This window comes from Ursus arctos, unplaced genomic scaffold (genome assembly GCF_023065955.2).
Source record: "Ursus arctos isolate Adak ecotype North America unplaced genomic scaffold, UrsArc2.0 scaffold_3, whole genome shotgun sequence".
NCBI lineage: Eukaryota > Metazoa > Chordata > Mammalia > Carnivora > Ursidae > Ursus > Ursus arctos.
This window is the reverse complement of record NW_026622985.1, coordinates 16140228-16162291: the sequence shown is the minus strand read 5'-3', so window position 1 is coordinate 16162291 and position 22064 is coordinate 16140228. Positions and strand designations below refer to the sequence as shown.

The following is a 22064-nucleotide window of genomic DNA, read 5'->3' as shown; positions in this document are numbered from 1 at the left end:
ATTACCATACGATCCGGCCACCTCATTTCTGGATATATATCCAAAAGAACAGAAATCAGGATCTTGAAAAGATAATTTGCAAACCCATGTTCGCTGCAGCCTTATTCACAATAGACAAGGATGGAAGCAATCCATATGCCCCTTGCCAAATGAATGGATAAAGAAAATGTGATAAGCAGGAATAAAAGGCACAGCACAGGGAATACAGTCAATGATACTGTAAGCGCGTATGGTGACAGATGGTATTACACTTGTGATGAGCACAGCATAATGTACAGAGAAGCTGAGTCACTATGTTGTACACCTGAAACTAATATAACCTTACGTGCCAATTATACTCAAATAAAGAATCACAATTTAAAAAAGGAAAAAAATGCGGTATGTACACAGAATATTATTCAGTCTTTAAAAAAGGAAATCCTGTCTTGTGCTATAACACTGATGTAGCTTGCAGACATTATGCAAAGTAAAATAAGCTGGTTACAGAAAGACAAGCCACTTACATGAGGTACCTAAAGTAGTCAAACTCACAAAAAGTAGAATGGGTTGTCACACACACTGGGGAGAAAGGGAAACGAAGAATTGTTGTTCAATGGGTACAGGATTTTAGTTTTGTACAATACTGTGAACATAGTTAACACTCCTATACTGTAAACTTAAAAATGATTACAATGGTAAGTTGTATGTTATGTGTTTTTTTACCACAATTAAAAAAAAAACAGAAAATAAATGTTCAAGAGGATATGGAAAAACTAGAACCTCTGCTCGTTGCTGGTGGAAATAAAAAATGGGGCAGCCTCTTTAGAAAACAGTATTACTTCAGGGGTGCCTGGGTGGCACAGCGGTTAAGTGTCTGCCTTCGGCTCAGGGCGTGATCCCGGCGTTATGGGATCGAGCCCCACGTCAGGCTCCTCCGCTGTGAGCCTGCTTCTTCCTCTCCCGCTCCCCCTGCTTGTGTTCCCTATCTCGCTGGCTGTCTCAATCTCTGTCAAATAAATAAATAAAATCTTAAAAAAAAAAAGAAAACAGTATTACTTCAAAAGATAAACAGAATTGTCATATGATTCACCAATTCTAGCATATACCCAAAAGATGTGAAAGCAAGAATTAGAACAGATATTTCTACACTCATGTCCATAGTTACATTATTCACGATATTTAAACAGTGGATGGAGGCAACCCAAGTGTCCATCAAGAGGTAAATGGATAAAGAAAATGTGGTATGTATGTGTAACAGAATATTATTCAGCCTTAAAAAGGAAATTCTAACACATGCAGCAATATGGTGAACCTTGGAAGACATCATACTAAGGGAAACAAGCCACTCACAAAAGGACAGATACTCTATAATTCCACACATATGTGACACCCGGAATAGCCAAATTCAGAGACAGAAAGTAGAATGGTAGTTGCCAGTGACTGGGAGACAAGGAGAGTTAGTAGTGAATGTGTATAGAACTTCGGGTTGGAAGATGAGGAAGTTCTGGAGAGAGATGGTTGTGGTGGTTGCACAACTATGTAAATGTATTTAACATCACAGAAATATACAATTAAAAATAGTTAAAATGACAAATTATCTTACTACACACACACACAACCTTTCTATTTTAAATATTACTATTAAACTGGCATTGGTTAAGTTTTCAAAATACTGTTTAGTTCTGCTTGTAAGTGATAGGAAGAAAACTAAATCTGACTTCAGCAAAAGGGAAAAAAAGGAATTCAATGGCTCACATAATGAGAAACTCAGAACTGAGAATTAAAGCAGAGATGAATTATGGGTGCTCACCGAATATCATCAAGACAGTGTGTCCTGTTTGAACATAATAAAAGCTTTATTATTTAATAATTAAAGCAAATAATATGATGTACTTATAATGCAAATACTATCTAGTATTAACTTTTCAAAAAAGTGAATGTCCACTTACAATAATACCCGAATTGATTAAAAGAAGACATCCCAAAGACACAACTTATGGTCAAACAGCATGTATCACCCCAAAACTAGAGCACACACCAGGAATCCAAGATCTAATCTCTATTTCACCATTCATAGGCCGTGAAACTTTCTGAGCTTCAGTTTAGTTTGCCATTTATTAAATGGGAATCACTTCTCCGGATTAATATGAGTTCCAAATGAGATCGTTAAAACTTCTAACGGCTACAGGATAATCTCGTTTTCGTTCTTCTTCCTAGTAGAAGAAGCAAAGAGGAGTATGTATATGCACGTGCTAGTATGGAACTGAGAGGAAAACAGAGTAGAAAAAAAATAGTAGTTTCCCTTATTAATTAAATACACACACACACACACACACACACACACACAATCACACACACAAAAAAAGTGAGCAAAATATAGTTGTGGCCATTATCATGATGGATGAGCCTAGAATTGCCTTAACAAGATTATTGTCTTACAACTTACAATTAGAGAGGAGACTCACCGTGCAAACACTTCATTCAAAGCAGATTCTGACAAGCAGAAGAGAAAACCCAGAGCTAAAAATGAGAAGGCTTTGCCATTAGGGAGGAGAAAAGATTGACCCACAGGAACAGGGGAGTATGAAAGTGCTACCTAGTTCTCTTCTATCTTCCCCAAAGTTAGAGCAACCACCTACTTCACAATTTTTCCTGGTCTGTCCTGTTAACCTTCAGCTGATCACCTGAAAGGATCTTAGCAAGTGTTTAGTAGTTAACAGAGTATTACCAGTCAACGCACATATTTTCCAACACCAAACTGTTTTCCTCAGAGACCTAAGTGACACATGAAATCCAACATATCTCATTCCTTTTAGTTCCACCCCTTACCCCATCTTCAGGAGTCTATGATGCCTCTAATTCTGAGGTCTTCCAGAATTCAGAGGGGGGGGGTATAACATGCTTCTTTCTGGCCTCCCCCTCCACAGGCATGTTTCCACTTTCTACACTTGACTACATCAATCACCCCCCACCTATTTGCTTTCCATATTCCAAAATTCTGTAATTTCTCTCATCTGCTGTATCTCTTTTTACATTCTTTGTCCTTCTGGATTTATATCTTTTTAGTTCTTTACTGTCATTTTAGTGAATTTTAAGGAAGAAGCATAAATAAAGGCATGTGTTCAACCCACTCTATTTAGCCAGTAATCCAGAGCTTGCATTTTGGTCAAACTAGAGTACTAAGTATTCCCCTCTAACCCTAAATTTTTGCACCTTCCCAATTTCCAAACATCCCAAACAAATCCTACATCTAGTGCTAACTACACATAACTTATCTACTCTCCTAAACTGTAAATAATTTATCTATCTTGTGAAGTTTTACAGCATATTACTTGTATTTCTTCTGGCATTTACTCAGACCATATGTGCTAAATTTTAATGACTAATGCTCAAAAATCTCCCCCACTGCCCAAGTTATTCACTTAACTAAAACACTTTAAATTCCATCAATAAGGGATTTATTTAGTAAACTATGTGAACTTTTAAAATATAAGATACTCCTCAAAATAAGCCGTTACATGTTAGTTTAATAAGATCTTTCCTAGTACATCAAACTATGACCCATGAACTGAGTAAATGTGGTATCTGATAAATAAAGGAAATCTTGCACAATTTCAAGGACTAGACATCTGGCCTCTAAAAATGGAATAAGCGGGATATAGATCAAAGTGCTATGAATAACATGCAAGTGTTCCCAAAAAACCCCAAACTTCTAATACTTTTATACATTCACTCAAGGTAAACATCAGGTCAAAAGCACATCAAAAGGGCTCTCCTCTTACTTTAATGTATATGCCGTAGGCTGCATGTTACCTTCTAGAAATATGGTCTCACCTGTTGTTTAAACCAAATTCACCCCTCCCAAATGGCAATAAGAGAAAATTATAACATGCAACCCGTTACCAAGAGAGAGATGATTTAGAGAGAGATGATTTTGAATTATGGACCACTTGGGTAGATGGTAGGCCCAATGATATCCTCTAACACAGGCACTTCAAGGAATAAAGTGTAGTGAGATTTTGAAAGCCAGAGAACGGAACACCAGAAATAGAGAATAGGACCCAAACAGAGGGTTTGGAGAGTATTATATTAAAACTGTTGATCTTGCACTATACCTTGTCAGTTCCTTAATTCGTACTGCCTAATCTCTTTCCAATTTTGAGAGGAGTCTAATATCTTTAAAAGACGTAGTATCAAGGGTTTTCCTTTGCTGCGGGTCCATGAAAAGGGGATAATTTATAGTTATAGTTTTCATATTGTATTACCTTTAAATTAAAAACAAAATGAAAACAAAGAATCTCAAAAAAGATAACCAACACAATAAGAGAAAATATTGGCCCAAATAATTCAAATGTCCATCATACGATGAATAAATGAAATTTGGTATTCATACATGAAATATTATTGGGCAATAAAAAAGAATGAAATACTGATACATGCTCCCATACTGATGGACCTGGAAAACATATACTAAGTGAAAGAGCCAGTCACAAAAGATCACATATTGTATTATTCTATTTACATGAAAACAGTAGAATAGTGGTTGAATAGGGCAGCATAGTCGGGGTGGAGCAGGGGGGAATACCTGCTAACAGGCACAGAGTTCTTTGGCAGGTAATAAACATGTACTAAAATTAAATTGTGGCTACAACTGTACAACTCTGAATACACTGAAAAAACACTGAATTGTGCCCTTTAAATGGGCAAATTACACAGGTATGTTAATTACAGCTTAATAAAGCTACTAAAAATTTACCTCTGGCCAAAATGGTATCTCTAATAAAATAAAGTGTTATCATAAAGGTGAGATCTGAAATGTATCTTGCTAGTAAAAACTGAAAATATCATTGACTTTGCTGATAGTTCAAATATAATTTTTTTGTTAAAAATCCTACTCTTATTTTGTGGTGGATTCAAGATGGTTTAGTATTTCCCCTCACGTCTATGGGACTTGAAGAACTTATACCAATTGGCATAATTATGCTCCTATCCATCCCATCCACCATCTGACATCATACATCTCATATATTCTTTACCATCTTCTAGCGTGAAATATATATGAAATCTCTCAGGGAAGTAGGAAGCAGGTGGAATACTGGACTTACAATGTCTATAAGAGTCTACAGATTACATATAAATTAAATATTTCAGATTCAATAACTTTAACAAAAATGTGTTAGGGGACGGCTTCAAACAGTACTAACCAATGAATTGTTTTAAGACATAGCCCTATAGAGTACTAACTCCATCTCTGTAAATGTAGAAAAATAGGCAACTCATTTATCTCTCTGGTCTTGGTTCTTACTCTTCAAAATGAGGATGACAAATCTGATCTTCATTGGCCCCTCCAGTTCCATAAGTCGGTAAATTCCACACCACCCATAGTCGAGCCATTGCTACCACAACCTTCCTAGTCTCAGTAAACTGGCTGGTTGTATGCCAGCACAGTAAATCATAAAGCCTGTATTTAAAACAGAGTCTAAGTTATTCAGGTTTATTTTTAAAAGAGTTTAAATTCTTCAAGTCCATCTCATCACCACTTTCAACAATAATAATTAAAGTAAAAAGTCAACATGTAAAGCAGCATGGGACAAACAGTTCAGGATTTTCAAGCTACAAGCTCAAGACTAAATCTGTTAGATACCTACCTATATTTTCACCACTCATTCCAACTAAACTTTTCAAAGTTTTTCTTACACCCCCACCCTATTTCATGAAACCTGTAGATTCTTCAAACCAGATAGTCTCTCTTGAACCTTCATAGCATATTATTAACTTTTTTTAGAATACTCAGCATATTAAAGTTATTTTTGTACTTTTCTTAGATTCACTCACCCCAAATATTCATATACTGTAAACTCTCTGAGAGCAAGGACTATGCCTCCCCTGTAATAATGGAGTTAGCACGTTCCACACAAAACTGAATAGAATTGAATACAATGGCTCTTCTGGACAACTGAAAGTAAATTTAAAAAAATAAAAATCAGCAAGCGTACTTCTTTTTGGCTTGTGATATTCATTCCCTAAAAATCCCTTGCAAGTCTTACACTAATAAGTAGAAATACAGCTAATAAATATTTATGGATGAAAAATAAACAGCTGGCAGTCTGTAACTGTTATCTTCGTATTCAAAACCATATATATTTGCAAAACTTTGAGACAACAGCATGATTCCTCAAGATACAGTTTTTCATGCTAATCATAAAATACCTAGGATTATTAAACTTTTTACATTTACAGTGAGATTACATAAATTGCAAGCAACTCTCCAGTGTTCAGCAACGGCTGTTTGCAAATGAGTTTATTGTTAATTCCATGTTGGATTCAGCTGTTCAATGATGAGCTGAAAAATTGCCTTAATAAATCAGAGATTGGCCAGCAAGTAATTATACCTTCACTTATTCCATTATTTTAAATTTGTTCTAGTTCACTCTTCAGTGCCAACAGAAGCTTCTTGGTATCACAATATAAGTGGTAAATCAACATTACTTATGAAGACCAAAGAGAATGATATATAGTTGAAAAGTATTTAAATATTTGAATAACAGTCATAATGCCACATTCATCAGTGACTCATTTATCCACTGCACAAATACTTACTGAGTAATGATGTGGTAGGCACCATGCTACAAGACACATCAGTAAACAAAAGAGACACACCTGTGGAAACAAGTCCTAAGACTGTCAAGAATACCCAAGAACAGAGCCACTGTGTAGAGCTACACTGTCATTCATATAAACTACACTGAGAACACTGCCCCTTGAAGCTGTGGCACCACCACTCACCAACCCTTCTAGGAACCTTCCCTCACATCCATGTAATTGTAGCGGGAGAAGTCATGTTCCTATGATGTGGCTAAATTTGATTGACTCAAGAATTATCTAAATCAAAGTATACCAGCCATCGTCTTCTATTTTCTTGAATTTCTCAAAAGACACCTCAGCATCCTTAATCTCAAAACAGCACATTCAAAAATATTAAGTGCCAGGACTTTTAAGAAATACCTTGTTTGCTTAAGCAAGCTTACATGATTTCTAGTGCTGACATATAAAATCAATTTCAACTAATTTCAATTCTGAACGAATAACCTCAGTTTCAGAGAGGCTAAATAACTTACATAAAATTACACTGCAGACCTGGGACTATATATGCCTAATGAGGTTATCAAGAACTGGTAGTCTGTCACCTTGGGCACATATATACTATGGTAGCCAGCCTCCCTTAATGAGCTTTGCCAACTGATAACCATACTCTTCTGCAGTGCAATTTATTATTGTATCAAAATTTGTGTGAACAACAGACTATGGCAGACACAACGGTACGTCACAACTGAGATTTGATTTTGAAAGACACTGTGGCTTCTATCTTGCATATCACATCTTCTCATACTCGCTCATTCTCTCTCTCCCTCTCTCCACTTACTCTGCGAGAGGTCAGCTGCCATGTTGTAAGCAGCCCAGTGAAGAGGCTCTCACTGTAGGAACTGAGGCCAATCATGTGAGTGAGCTCTTCAGTATCTGCCAGCCCCAGTCAAGCCTCCAGATGACTACACCTTCTGAACAGCTTCCTGTAATCTCATGAGAGACCCTGAGCCAGAGTTACCCCAACTAAGCTGTTTCTAGCTCTGCATTTCTTTACAATAGTTTGCTATTATGACCATAAAATTATAAAATTAGTGGCTTGAAACAATAAAATTTACTATCTCACAATTCTATAGGTCCAAAGTACATTGGGTTCAGCTGGTATCCTCTGCTCTGGGTGTCACAAGCTTGAAATTAAGGTGTTGGCTACCTGCATTACTTTGGAAGCTCTGAGGAAGAATCTGCTTCCAGAGTCATTCAGGTCTTTGATGAAACTCAGTTCCATGCAGCCATAGGACTAAGGTCCCTACTTCCCTGCTGGCTGTCAGCTTCAAGAGGCTGCCCACATTCCTTGGCTCCTACCCCCTACCTCCATCTCACACTTTGAAGCTCTGTGAACCCCCTTCTGCCTCATCTCTGACTCATCTCTTCCGACCTCAGCTGGGACAGGTTCTCCACTTTTAAGGGCTCATGTACTAGACTGAGCCTATCCAGACAATCCAGGATAATCTCCCTATCTCATAGTCTGTAATCGTAACCATATTTGCAAAGTTTCTTTTGCTAGATAATGCAAGATATTCACAAGTTTTGGGAAACAGAACATAAATAAGTTTAGGGACTATTATTCTGCCTACCATACCCTCAGAGACAATGTGATTTATAAATGTGGTTTCAAACTTTTAACTTTCAGGTATAATTTATTACACAACAACCAACCAAGATATCAAGAGATATTTGGGGTGAGTAAATCTAAGAAAAGTACAAAAATAACTTTAATACACTAAGTATTCTAAAAAAGTTATTAATATTCCATGAAGGTTCAAGAGAGACTATCTGGTTTGAAGAATCTGAACAGGTTTCATGAAATAGGGCCGGGGTATAAGAATAGGTATAATTTTGATGTGAGGCAGGAAGGAGTTAAGATGGAGGAGGAGTAGGGGACGCCTTTTTCAGCCGGTCCCCTGAGTCGAGCTGGATAGGTACCAGACCAGCCTAAACAACCACGGAACCAGCCTGAGACGCAGGAAGATACATCTGGATCTCTACAAATGAACATCTCCAGTGCTGAGTATTGAGGTACGAAGTGGGGAGCCGTGAAACCCTGCACAGATCTCGGAAGATAAACGGAAGGGGGAGGGAGCCGCTGCGTTCGGGTGCCGGGAAGTGGTAGCCACCTGCACGGGGGAGCGGGCGGGGGAGTAGGCGGGCTCGAGGACCGGCACCCACGAAACAGCAGACTGAGACTGTAAGCCGGGAGCTCGCGCCACCAGGCATCTCGCGGAACCCCGGAATCCCAGTGCGCTCACTAGATTCAGACTGAGACCGGGATATCCGGGAGCGCGCGGGCGGCTGGCGGCTGGTGGCTGGTGGCTGGCGGCGTTAGAAACACAAAGGACAGAGACGCGCCGGCCCTGGAAGTGAGGGCTGGGACGCCGGGTGTGGGGCGCACATCCCGGGACGCTGCAGGGTTGAGCAGCACCAACAGAAGCAGAGTGAAAGTGGCCAGAACATCAGTGGAGAATGGGCCGCAATCCCTCTGTTCTGTGACAGAGGCTGAAATTCAGCCGCTGCTGGTCTGACTCTCAGAAGAGGCACAGCAGACCGCCAGGGAAAGCTGCCAGAGAACAAAAGCCTGGAAATACCGGCTCAGAGAGTGCCCATCCCCATCCCCCCTCGCAGGGGACACGGAGACTCTACCCAAACAGGGTTGCCTGAGTATCGGTGCGGCAGGCCCCTCCCCCAGAACACAGAAGGCAGGCTGAAAAATCAAGAAGCCCACAACCCGAGGCGCCTGGGTGGCGCAGTCATTGAGCGCCTGTCTCCGGCTTAGGTCGTGATCCCGGCGTTCCGGAAGGAGTCCCTCATAGGGCTCCTCCGCTGGGAGCCTGCTTCTTCCCCTCCCACTCCCCTGCTTGTGTTCCCTCTCTCACTGGTTGGCTCTCTGCCACATAAATAGATAAATAAAATCTTTAAAGAAGAAGCCCACATCCCTAAGATCCCTATAAAACAAGGGGCACGGCCTGGGACCCAGTCAATAATTTGGGCTCTGGACAACCCCGCAACCTCTCCTCATCAGAATGACAAGAAGGAGAAGCCCCCCCCAGCAAAGAAAAGACAGTGAGTCTGTGGCCTCTGCCACAGAAATAATGGATATGGATGTAATCAAATTATCAGAAATGGAATTCAGAGTAACAATGGTCAAGATAATGAGTAGACTTGAAAAAAGTATTAACGAAAAGGTTACTGAGAATATAGAATCCCTAAGGACAGAAATGAGAGCAAATCTGACAGAAATTAAAAATTCTATGAGCCAAATGCAGGCAAAACTAGAGGCTCTGACGGCCAGGGTCACCGAAGCAGAGGAACGGGTTAGTGAATTGGAGGATGGGTTAATAGAGGAAAAAATAAAAATAGAAGCTGCTCTTAAAAGAATCCAAGCCCACGAATGTAGGTTACGGGAGATTACTGACTCAATGAAACGATCCAATGTTAGAATCATCGGCATCCCCGAGGGGGTGGAGAAAAACAGAGGTCTAGAAGAGATATTTGAACAAATTGTAGCTGAAAACTAATCTAGCGAGGGAAACAAACATTCGTGTCCAAGAGGCAGAGAGGACCCCTCCCAAGCTCAACCACAACAAACCTACGCCACATCACCTCATAGTGCAATTTGCAAATATTAGATGCAAGGATACAGTATTGAAAGCGGCCAGGGCAAAGAAATTTCTCACGTACCAAGGCAAAGGCATCAGAATTACGTCAGACCTGTCTACACAGACCTGGAATGAGAGAAAGGGTTGGGGGGGGGCATTTTTAAAGCTCTTTCAGAGAAAAACATGCAGCCAAGGATCCTTTATCCAGCAAGGCTGTCATTCAGAATTGATGGAGAAATAAAGACATTCCACAATCGCCAGTCATTAACCAATTTCGTAACCACGAAACCAGCCCTACAGGAGATATTAAGGGGGGTTCTATAAAGGTAAAAAGGCCCCAAGAGTGATACAGAACAGAAAGGCACAACCGATACAAACAAAGACTTTACTGGCAACATGGCATCATTAAAATTCTATCTCTCAGTTCTTAGTGTCAATGTAAATGGTTTAAATGCTCCCATAAAACGCCACAGGGTTGCAGATTGGATAAAAAGAAATGACCCATCCATTTGCTGTCTACAAGAGACTCATTTCGAACCCAAAGATGCATTCAGACTGAGAGTAAGGGGATGGAGTACCATCTTTCACGCAAATGGACCTCAAAAGAAAGCTGGGGTAGCAATTCTCATATCAGATAGACTGGATTTTAAACTAGAGACTATAGTTAGAGACGCAGAAGGGCACTATATTATTCTTAAAGGAAGTATTCAACAAGTGGATATGACAATTATAAATATATATGCCCCCAACAGGGGAGCAGCAAGATACAAAAGCCAACTCTTAACCAGAATAAAGAGACATATAGATAAAAATACGTTAATAGTAGGGGACCTCAACACTCCACTATCAGAAATAGACAGAACACCCTGGCAAAAACTAAGCAAAGAATCAAAGGCTTTGAATTCCATACTCGACGAGTTGGACCTCATAGATATATATAGAACACTACACCCCAGAACCAAGGAATACTCATTCTATTCTAATGCCCATGGAACATTCTCAAGAATAGACCATGTTCTGGGACACAAAACAGGTCTCAACCGATACCAAAAGACTGAAATTATCCCCTGCATATTCTCAGACCACAACGCTCTGAAATTGGAACTCAACCACAAGGAAAAATTTGGAAGAAACTCAAACACTTGGAGACTAAGAACCATCCTGCTCAGGAATGACTCGATAAACCAGGAAATCAAAAATCAATTTAAACAATTTATGGAGACCAACGAGAATGAAAACACAATGGTCCAAAACCTATGGGATACTGCAAAGGCAGTCCTAAGGGGGAAATACATAGCCATCCAAGCCTCACTCAAAAGAATAGAAAAATCTAAAATGCAGTTTTTATATTCTCACCTCAAGAAGCTGGAACAGCAACAGAGGGAAAAGCCTAATCCACGCACGAGGAAGCAGTTGACCAAAATTAGAGCTGAAATCAATCAAGCAGAAACCAGAAGTACAGTAGAGCAGATCAACAGGACTAGAAGCTGGTTCTTTGAGAGAATCAATAAAATTGACAGACCACTGGCAAGACTTATCCAAGAGAAAAGAGAAAGGACCCAAATTATTAAAATTATGAATGAAAAAGGAGAGGTCATGACGAACACCAATGAAATTGGAAGGATTATTAGAAACTATTATCAACAGCTATATGCCAAAAAACTAAGCAATCTGGAAGAGATGGAGGCCTTCCTGGAAACCTATAAACTACCAAGACTGAAACAGGAAGAAACTGATTTCTTAAACAGGCCAATTAATTATGAAGAGACTGAGTCAGTGATAAACAACCTTCCAAATAACAAAACTCCAGGCCCGGACGGTTTTCCTGGGGAATTCTACCAAACATTCAAAGAAGAAATAATACCTATTCTCCTAAAGCTATTTCAAAAAATAGAAACAGAAGGAAAGCTACCAAACTCATTCTATGAGGCCAATATTACCTTGTTCCCCAAACCAGGCAAAGACCCCATCAAAAAGGAGAATTACAGACCGATTTCCCTAATGAATATGGATGCCAAAATCCTCAACAAGATCCTTGCTAATAGAATCCAACAGTACATTAAAAGGATTATGCATCATGACCAAGTGGGATTCATCCCTGGGATGCAAGCGTGGTTCAATATTCGCAAATCGATCAGCGTGATACATCATATCAACAAGAAAAGACTCAGGAACCATATGATCCTTTCAATTGATGCAGAAAAAGCATTTGACAAAATACAGCATCCTTTCCTGATTAAAACCCTTCGGGGTGTAGGAATAGAGGGTACATTTCTCAATCTCATAAAAGCCATCTATGAAAAGCCTACAGCAAATATTATTCTCAATGGGGAAAAGCTGGAAGCCTTTCCCTTAAGATCAGGAACACGACAAGGATGCCCACTCTCGCCACTATTATTCAACATAGTACTAGAAGTCCTTGCAACAGCAATCAGACAACAAAAAGGGATCAAAGGTATCCAAATCGGCAGAGAAGAAGTCAAAATGTCTCCCTTCACAGATGACATGATACTCTATATGGAAAACCCAAAAGAATCCACTCCCAAACTATTAGAAGTTACAGAGCAATTCAGTAATGTGGCAGGATACAAAATCAATGCTCAGAAATCAGTTACATTTCTATACACGAATAACGAGACCGAAGAAAGAGAAATTAGGGAATCCATCCCATTTACAAAAGCACCAAAAACCATACGTTACCTTGGAATTAACTTAACCAGAGGCGTAAAGGACCTATATTCTAGAAACTATAAATCACTCTTGAAAGACATTGAGGAAGACATAAAAAGATGAAAAAATATTCCATGCTCATGGATCGGAAGAATTAACATAGTTAAAATGTCCATGCTACCCAGAGCAATCTACACTTTCAATGCTATCCCGATCAAAATACCGAGGACATTTTTCAAAGAACTGGAACAAATAGTCCTTAAATTTGTATGGAAACAGAAAAGGCCCCAAATCTCCAAGGAACTGCTGAAAAGGAAAAACAAAGCTGGGGGCATCACAATGCCGGATTTCAAGCTGTACTACAAAGCTGTGATCACAAAGACAGCATGGTACTGGCACAAAAACAGACACATAGACCAATGGAACAGAATAGAGAACCCAGAAATGGACCTCGGCTCTTTGGGCAACTAATATTTGATAAAGCAGGAAAAAACATCTGGTGGAAAAAAGACAGTCTCTTCAATAAATGGTGCTGGGAAAATTGGACAGCTACATGCAAAAGAATGAAACTTGACCACTCTCTCACACCATACACAAAGATAAACTCCAAATGGATGAAAGACCTCGATGTGAGACAGGAATCCATCAAAATTCTAGAGGAGAACATAGACAGCAACCTCTACGACATCGGCCAAAGCAACCTTTTTCATGATACATCCCCAAAGGCAAGAGAAACAAAGGATAAAATGAACTTATGGGACTTCATCAAGATAAAAAGCTTCTGCACAGCCAAGGAAACAGTCAAAAAAACTAAGAGGCAGCCCACGGAATGGGAGAACATATTTGCAAATGACACTACAGATAAAGGACTGGTATCCAAGATCTACAAAGAACTTCTCAAACTCAATACACAAGAAACAAATAAACAAATCAAAAAATGGGCAGAAGATATGAACAGATACTTTTCCAGTGAAGACATACAAATGGCTAACAGACACATGAAAAAATTTTCAAAATCATTAGCCATCAGGGAAATTCAAATCAAAACCACACTGAGATACCACCGTATGCCAGTCAGAATGGCAAAAATAGACAAGGCAAGAAACAACAATTGTTGGAGAGGATGTGGAGAAAGGGGATCCCTCCTACATTGTTGGTGGGAATGCAAGTTGGTACAGCCACTCTGGAAAACAGTGTGGAGGTCGCTTAAAAAGTTAAAAATTGAGCTACCCTATGATCCAGCCATTGCACTACTGGGTGTTTACCCAAAAGATACAGATGTAGTGAAGAGAAGGGCCATATGCACCCCAATGTTCATAGCAGCAATGTCCACAATAGCTAAATCATGGAAGGAGCCGGGATGCCCTTCAACAGATGACTGGATTAAGAAGTTGTGGTCCATATATACAATGGAATATTACTCAGCTATCAGAAAGAACGAATTCTCGACATTTGCTGCAACATGGACGGCACTGGAGGAGATAATGCTAAGTGAAATAAGTCAAGCAAAGAAAGACAACTATCATATAATTTCTCTCATCTATGGAACATAAGGACTAGGATGATCGGTAGGGGAAGAAAGGGATAAAGAAAGGGGGGGTAATCAGAAGGGGGAATGAAACATGAGAGACTATGGACTATGAGAAACAAACTGAGGGCCTCAGAGGGGAGGAGGGTGGGGGAATGGGATAGACCGGTGATGGGTAGTAAGGAGGGCACGTATTGCATGGTGCACTGGGTGTTATATGCAACTAATGAATCATCGAACTTTACATCGGAAACCGGGGATGTACTGTATGGTGACTAACATAATAAAAAAATCATTAAAAAAAAAAAAAGAATAGGTATAATTTTGAAAAGTTGAGTTAGAATGAAATTATTAACCAGTATAGTTATATATAAAGTGTTCTGCATATCACATATTTATATGCACACCTGTCAGGCATCATGCTAAATATTCTTTCATATATTATCTCATTAAATTCTGTCAATAACCATTTATCATTATCTATAAAATGAAACTCCTAGTAATTGGCAGAGTTTAGATTAAATCCCAGTTATTTCAAATCCAGGCTATACTTACAAAACCTATTTTTCTTTCTCTTTTATGATCTAGTTTCACGTTATAAAATTTCAAATATCAGCTTTTTATTCTAATCATAGTCTTTAAAAATAATTTTCCACAGTTAGCTTTATTCTTATGGACTCCCCTCTTCCACAAAACATGAAATGCTTTAATAACTGCACTTGACACCTGAAATTACTTCTTCACTGAAAATGTGCTTACACCAGTGCTTAACATGGAAAATGTGCTTACAAGTGCTCATTTTATCTCAGTGCCTGTGCTTGCTGAGGTCACCAATTACTTTGTGGGGGGGTTATATCCTAAGACCACTTTTCAATCTCATCTTACTTGAAGTCTCAGCAACATCTAACAAAGTTGACTACTCCAGCCATGAAACACTCTCTTTTCTTTGCTTCCATCACAGCACACCCTCTAGTGTGCCCTCTAGTCACTGCCTCTCAGTCATCTCTGTGGTCTTCTCTCCCTATGTCCATCCCTTACATATCACAGTTTCTCAGGGGTCAGTCCTATTTCCACTCTCTTTGGGGGACTCAACTCCACAGCTCAGGAAGCATTCCCTGACCATATCCCTCCAGAGTAGTGCCCCTCTTACGATTTCTTAGCACCTCATACTTGACCCTTAGTACTATACCAACTCTGTACCATCATGGTGTATTTATTTGTCTGTCTCCCTTACTAAACTACAAGCTTGTTATTTATCATTGTTTCCCTCAGCACCTTACGTACCATCTGACACCTAGGATGTACTAAATAAATATCTGTTAAATGACTAACCAAGTTATCAGACTTTCTCTATGGTGACTTTGATTTTATTTAAAATAATCTCCTGAACAATAGTCATGTCTCCACAACATAAAAGAACTACAGTTGTAAGTACGAGTCAAATCTCCCATATTAATGTAGTACATTCAAAAGATATAAATGATAGAAATTTCAAGAATTCCCTGGTTTTTAAATATGACTCCTATGAGAGTTATTCCACATGGTACCATTAATGAAAATTTAAAAAAATATAGAGAACGAATCAGGAGAAGTCTGGGGAAATGGGCAGGCCAAGGCTCACACATTAGCTAAATGACTCCCTGAACATCAACACCACCAGTATGTGTTACACACTGTTGTCTCTGCAAATGAACAAATCACTAAAAATCAAGTCATCTTCCAAGACAAGTTAAAACAGTCAAAACCTAAAATGTTAACTCATCTAATGTTTTCAAGGAGCAATTACCTCAGGTAACTTAAGTCACTGTGAAAATACTTTTACTGGTCTCCTTTCTAAAGCTAGTGAAAACAAATGTATTTTTAACTTAACTAAAATATCTTCATTACATGTTCAAAAAAAGAGAATAGCATGGCACAGTTTTGATTCTACTAGTGTAAGAGTTTATCTATGATTCAACAGATTTAAATATTTGACACAGCTATTATGATACCAATAAAGTTCTTTTATTCTAGACTCAAATACCCTCAAATTTAAGCATAATGTCAAACATGCACTTAAGAATATTAAATTATTGTATTATGAAACCTTCCAGGTCATTCAGAGCATCTTTCTTCAATTCTGAATAGGTTTGAATTATATTTACATATCTAAAACATCCAATTCAAACTAATTTTAGAAATTTACTCAAATAGATAAAACACTCATTAATAATGCCATTGTATGTCCAACAAAAAGGGGGAGGGAGGGGAAAATTCAAGAGTAAAAGACAATTACAAAACTAATCAAACAAAACAAAAGCAAGCAATTAAAATTTAAGATACAAAGCATTGCCAAACTAGTATATATGATTGCAAAAGAATAATCAAAGGATAACTGCACCTAACAAAATACTTAACACAGAGCATAAATAACTGCTCCATGATGTAGCCACTTAAGAGAACCTAACATAAATACAGTCCTTGAAAGCTTAAAATGATTTCAAATTTGAACTGAACTCAAAAAAATACATAAAATCTGAAAAGTAAAATCTACAGATGGAAGTCTAGTACTGTGTGTTTTACCTCTGGGAATTGCAGGCTGCGCCATGATTCTATTCTTACATTACAAATCTGTTGTGTGGGGAGCGGGGGAGGAATAACTACGTTACAAAAAAAAAAAAAAAAGAATAGAACAAATTGTTGTAAGAACATGTAGTTTTTTAATGTGCCTTTATTCTTCATAAGTAACCTTATTCCTTAAAGTCTATTTTTTATATAAATGGATTCATCTATATTTAAAACACCTAATGCCCTTCATGTTTCTTAGTATGAGAATGATCCAGAAGTCACTGCTACTTGACTTATATTACTGTTTTCAAAATCCGTAATATCATAAGAAAAATGAGGAAGGGATTCTTTTTTATTTTTCCTTCCCCATTATTAACCAAACACTAATGCAAACCACTATCAAGAAGAGGAAAGAAGAGAGACTGGCTGGGACAGCAGCTGTGTTGAAGCTCAGAAAGGACATGCGTTGGCAGATTTGTGAGGTGATGGCTGTGACACAATGTGCCTAGATTTAGTCTGATTCCTGAATTAAAAAAAAAAAAGAAAAAAAAAAACCCAACAACTCTGTACTTGTTTTTTGCCTTTTAGAGAACTATATCCCTCCCAACATAGAACATTTTTACTTGAAATGTTCTAATTCATTAGTCTTACTATGTTGTCACTGGCGGAAAATGAAGGAAAACATGGCCAAGATCAACTAACTCATAAGTATGTATCATAAAAATACCTTGTACTTATACATTTTTATTACAGCTTAAAAGGAATTTTCTTCCATTTCCAATTTGAACTCAACTGAAAGTACTTAAGATAAACTGTTGTGGTGGTTTGGATTTTTTTCCCTTAAAAATCAACATTTTGAGAGGTCATAAACACAAACTTTAAAATGGCGGAACAGCAAATGAGCACACATTGATATAGTACAGTTGGAAGAATAGAGGAAGATAATCCATATGACAGCAAAATGGAACAAGCTGTAAATGAACTTGGAAGAGGGCAAAAGCAGGAATCCACACAGTACACTTAGGCTTAAAGGAAAGGATATGTAATTATCTTCTCTTGACACAATGAAAGACAGACAAATAACCAAAGATCTAGATAGGCTTTCAGATGGGATACACAGGAAGCAAGAGGTTGACAAAGTTCAAACCTCTATTTTATCAATGAAGTAAGAAGTAAGGTCTTCTGGTATAAATTAGAGAGAAGGGAAGGTTGCTTGAACAAAGTTGCAGTGGTCTATGTCACAGGTTATCAGACTAACGCCTACAGACCAAGCATTAAAGCTAAGACTGGTTTTTACGTTTTTGAAGAGTCAGAAAAGAAAACAAAGAATAATATGCAATACAGACTGTATATGGCCCACGAATCCTAAAATATTTACTCTCTGGCCCCTTACAGAAAAAGTTTCCCAATCCCTAGTCAATCTAACACCTGTGACAGAAGGGGAAATGACAGAAGACATAAATTTGCAAAGACATTAATCTGCAGAGCTATATGATCTTTTCTCCAGCACTGTCACCTTTTTCTCCAACAGGGGAGGAAAAAAAAGTAACAGAGGCACTTATGAAAGAAAATTGTCCAGGATAGGTATTTTAAATGCAAAGACTCTGAATTACAAGACACAAAAATCACCAGCTTATTATTAGACTATAACATAAGAAGGCATAAAAAGTAAAACAAAGAGTTTAATCACTTAAAGACAGCAGTAAAAAGAATGCCCCAAGACAGTTCATAATTAATTACTAAAAGAAATTATAGGATAATTAGTCTTTAAAACAAATTTGGAACTTCTGCTTCCAACTGAATAGAGTAATTGGTACAGGACTTACCCTAGCAACTGGAAAACTGGACAAACGTTATGAGACTGTTTTCAGATCCTGGACAACAGAAAAGCAAGGCTGTGACGCCTAGGAAACAAATGAAGTGAGCTCTAGAACTATCAAGGCTTTCTGCCTAAATGCATGCTCCCCTGCAACGTAAGGGAAAACCCCAGCAAAGCATAACTAACGGTCTACAGGTGAGTTCAAGGGACAAATGTGAGTTAAGGAAGGCTGAGGTAACTAGATGGGGAAACAGGTAAAAATAATAGAAAAAGGCAAGCTAAGCAGAGAAACAGTTTCAGAAATGTGTATTTAGGGTTTCTTGAATCTTCATAAAAACATTGTTATGAAAACATATGGTGAGACTCAAAGAGGCCAAGCAAAGAACAACCAGAAAGCCTGCAAACTGATCAATTCTCAGAGTTCACAGCAAGAGCACTGCAAGATGTTCCAGCTTGAAGGCCAAAATGAAAAGATACCATTGAACACAGGGGCATTCAGTATATATCTATGAAGGATGATGTCTTAATGGTAGGGCTAAACTAGTCTAACAGTAAAGTTTCCTCTGAAGCTGCCCCCATATAGCTTAAAAACAAATCTTAAAAAAGATCAAGTTGATCCACTAGTAACTTGACTACCTGACAGAACAAAGTGCAACATTCTTTACAGGAAGACAACAAAATCCATTTACAGTGTTCAAATACAATGGCCAGTATCCAATCAAAAATTATTAGAGCGGCACCAGGCTGGCTCAGTGGGAGGAGTGTGCAACTCTCCATCTTGGCCAAGCCCCACATTGAATGTACAGATTACTTTTTTACAATCTTAAAAAAAAAAAATAGAGCTATCAAGATGCAAAAAGATGACAGGATTAAGAGACAAAGACCTCAAAATATCTATTGTAACTATGAACACAAAGTTAAAACATAAACACAATGAAAAAAGAAATGAAAACCATAAAAATTGATCACATAAAATCTCTAGAGCTGAAAAACGCAGTATTTGAACCGAAAAATTTACTGGCAGGGCTCAAGGTAGATCAGCCACTACAAAAGAAAAGATCAAAGAACCTAAAATGAGAGCAAACCAAAACTACCCAAACTGAAACTACAAAAAATTAAACGAACACAGCATCAGTGGTATGTGTGACAATACCAGGAGTCTAAAATATATGTTATTAGAGTCCCAAAGGAGAGGAAAGATGTGAGAAAGAAAAAGTATTTGAAGAACGAATTTTTTTCAAATTTGTTAAGAAAGCCAAAAACCAAGAACAAACAGCAGCAGCAGCAGCATCCCAGACCCAAGAATCTATGTGTGCCCCACGCAAAGGAGGAAGGGAAACACAAAGAACACACACCAAAGCACATCACAGTGAAATTATGGATAGAATGAAATAAAAAGAAAATCTGGAAAAGGGACAGAGGAAGACGACATATTACATAACAAAGAACAAAGATAAGAAAGGCCAGACTTCTCATCACAAACTACACATGCCAGAAAACAACAAAATAACTTCTAAATGATCAAGGAAAAAAAATGGTTCTCTACACCAAGTGAAAGTCAAAATCAACAAAAGAACACATTCTTACCAACAGCAGAAAGAATTTGTTGCCAGAAAGCCTGCACTACCCAAAAAAAAAAAAAAAAAAGTGTCAGAAAGTGACAGTTGATCCCTGAACAACACAGGTTTGAACTGTGTGGATCCACTTATACAGATTGTTTCTGTAAATACAGTACCGTAAATGTATTTTCTCTAGCTTACTTGAAGAATACAGTATACAACACATAAAGCATACAAAATATGTGTTAATTGACTATGCGTGTTATCATTAAGGCTTCCAGTCAACAATAGGCTATTAGTAGTTAAGTTTTGGGGGGAGTTAAAAGTTATACATAGATTTTCAATTGCATGGGGGTCAGCATCCAACGCTCGTGTTGTTCACAGGTCAAGTATATATGCATAAATATAAAAATTTTCTTAAAAATTTAAAAGATGATTGGCTGTTTAAAACAAAAAGTAACAATTATGAGGTTTCTAAAGCAGAAGTAAATTTCTTTTATAAAAACAGCACAAAGATGAAAGAGGGACAAAGGAAGTGATATGGTAATAAGGATCTAACATATATGGTGTGATCTATAATTTATAAATGAACTGTGATAAGTTAAACATGTGTATCATAAAACCTAAAACCACCACTAAAATAAGAAAACTAAAAAAATATAGGTAATAAGTCAGAAGACTACTCAGTACTCCATTTTATTTATTCTATTTATTATTAAAAATTAATTACTAAAAATCCAAACAAAATGGAATAGTAAAAATTATCCCATCCAAAAGAAGTAAGAAATGGAAGAAAAAAATGAGCAAATAATAGTGAGCTAACAAAACAAATGTCAAGTGGAGGGCTTAAATCTAATGATATAGAAAATTATATTGAATGTAAATGCTCTATATGCCAATTAAAAGATAGAAATCAGAACAGAAAAAAAGCCAAAGCAAATTATTACAATCTGCAAAAAAACATACCTTTAAAACAAATATACAGAAGAGTTAAAAAGAAAGACTAAGAAAATACGTATGATGTAAACCACAAAACAAACCTGTAGTAGCTACACTGAAATCAGACAAAGCAGACGTCAGAACAAGAATATTGGGGTTAAAGACATACATTTCATAATACCCTTAAATGTGCATATATCCAGTAAAAATTTATGATGTAAAAACTGGAAAAAGTCAAAGGAGAAATAGACCAACCCAGAATTAAAGTTGGAAACTTTACAGCTCCTCTTTCAATAAAAAGTTACTTTCAGTAAAAAGCTAGTAAAACAAACAAAAATAAAATCAGGAAGGCTAGAGAAGACAGGACCAAAGTTATCAATCAACTTGAGCTATTTAACATTTAAGAAGGGATAAAGAAAGGGGGGGTAATCAGAAGGGGGAATGAAGCATGAGAGACTATGGACTCTGAGAAACAAACTGAGGGCCTCAGAGGGGCGGGGGTTGGGGGAATGGGATAGGCTGGTGATGGGTAGTAAGGAGGGCACGTATTGCATGGTGCACTGGGTATTATACGCAACTAGTGAATCATCGAACTTTACATCAAAAACCAGGGATGCACTGCATGGTGACTAACATAATAAAAAAAATTAAAAAAAAAAAGACGTTGGCATAACATCAAACAATCAGCAAACAAAGATACATTATAATGTTAAGATAAAATTAAATGCTGAAGATACGCAAAAACAAACAAACAAAAAAAACCACTATGCCCAACAATGGGAGAAAAC

General features: G+C 37.8%; 1 protein-coding gene across 1 annotated transcript in view; it reads right to left on the bottom strand.

Annotated features, from left to right (window-relative positions):
- COG5 (component of oligomeric golgi complex 5) overlaps positions 1-22064 on the bottom strand; it is a 276905-nt gene that overhangs the window by 170560 nt on the left and 84281 nt on the right. The window lies entirely within an intron of this gene.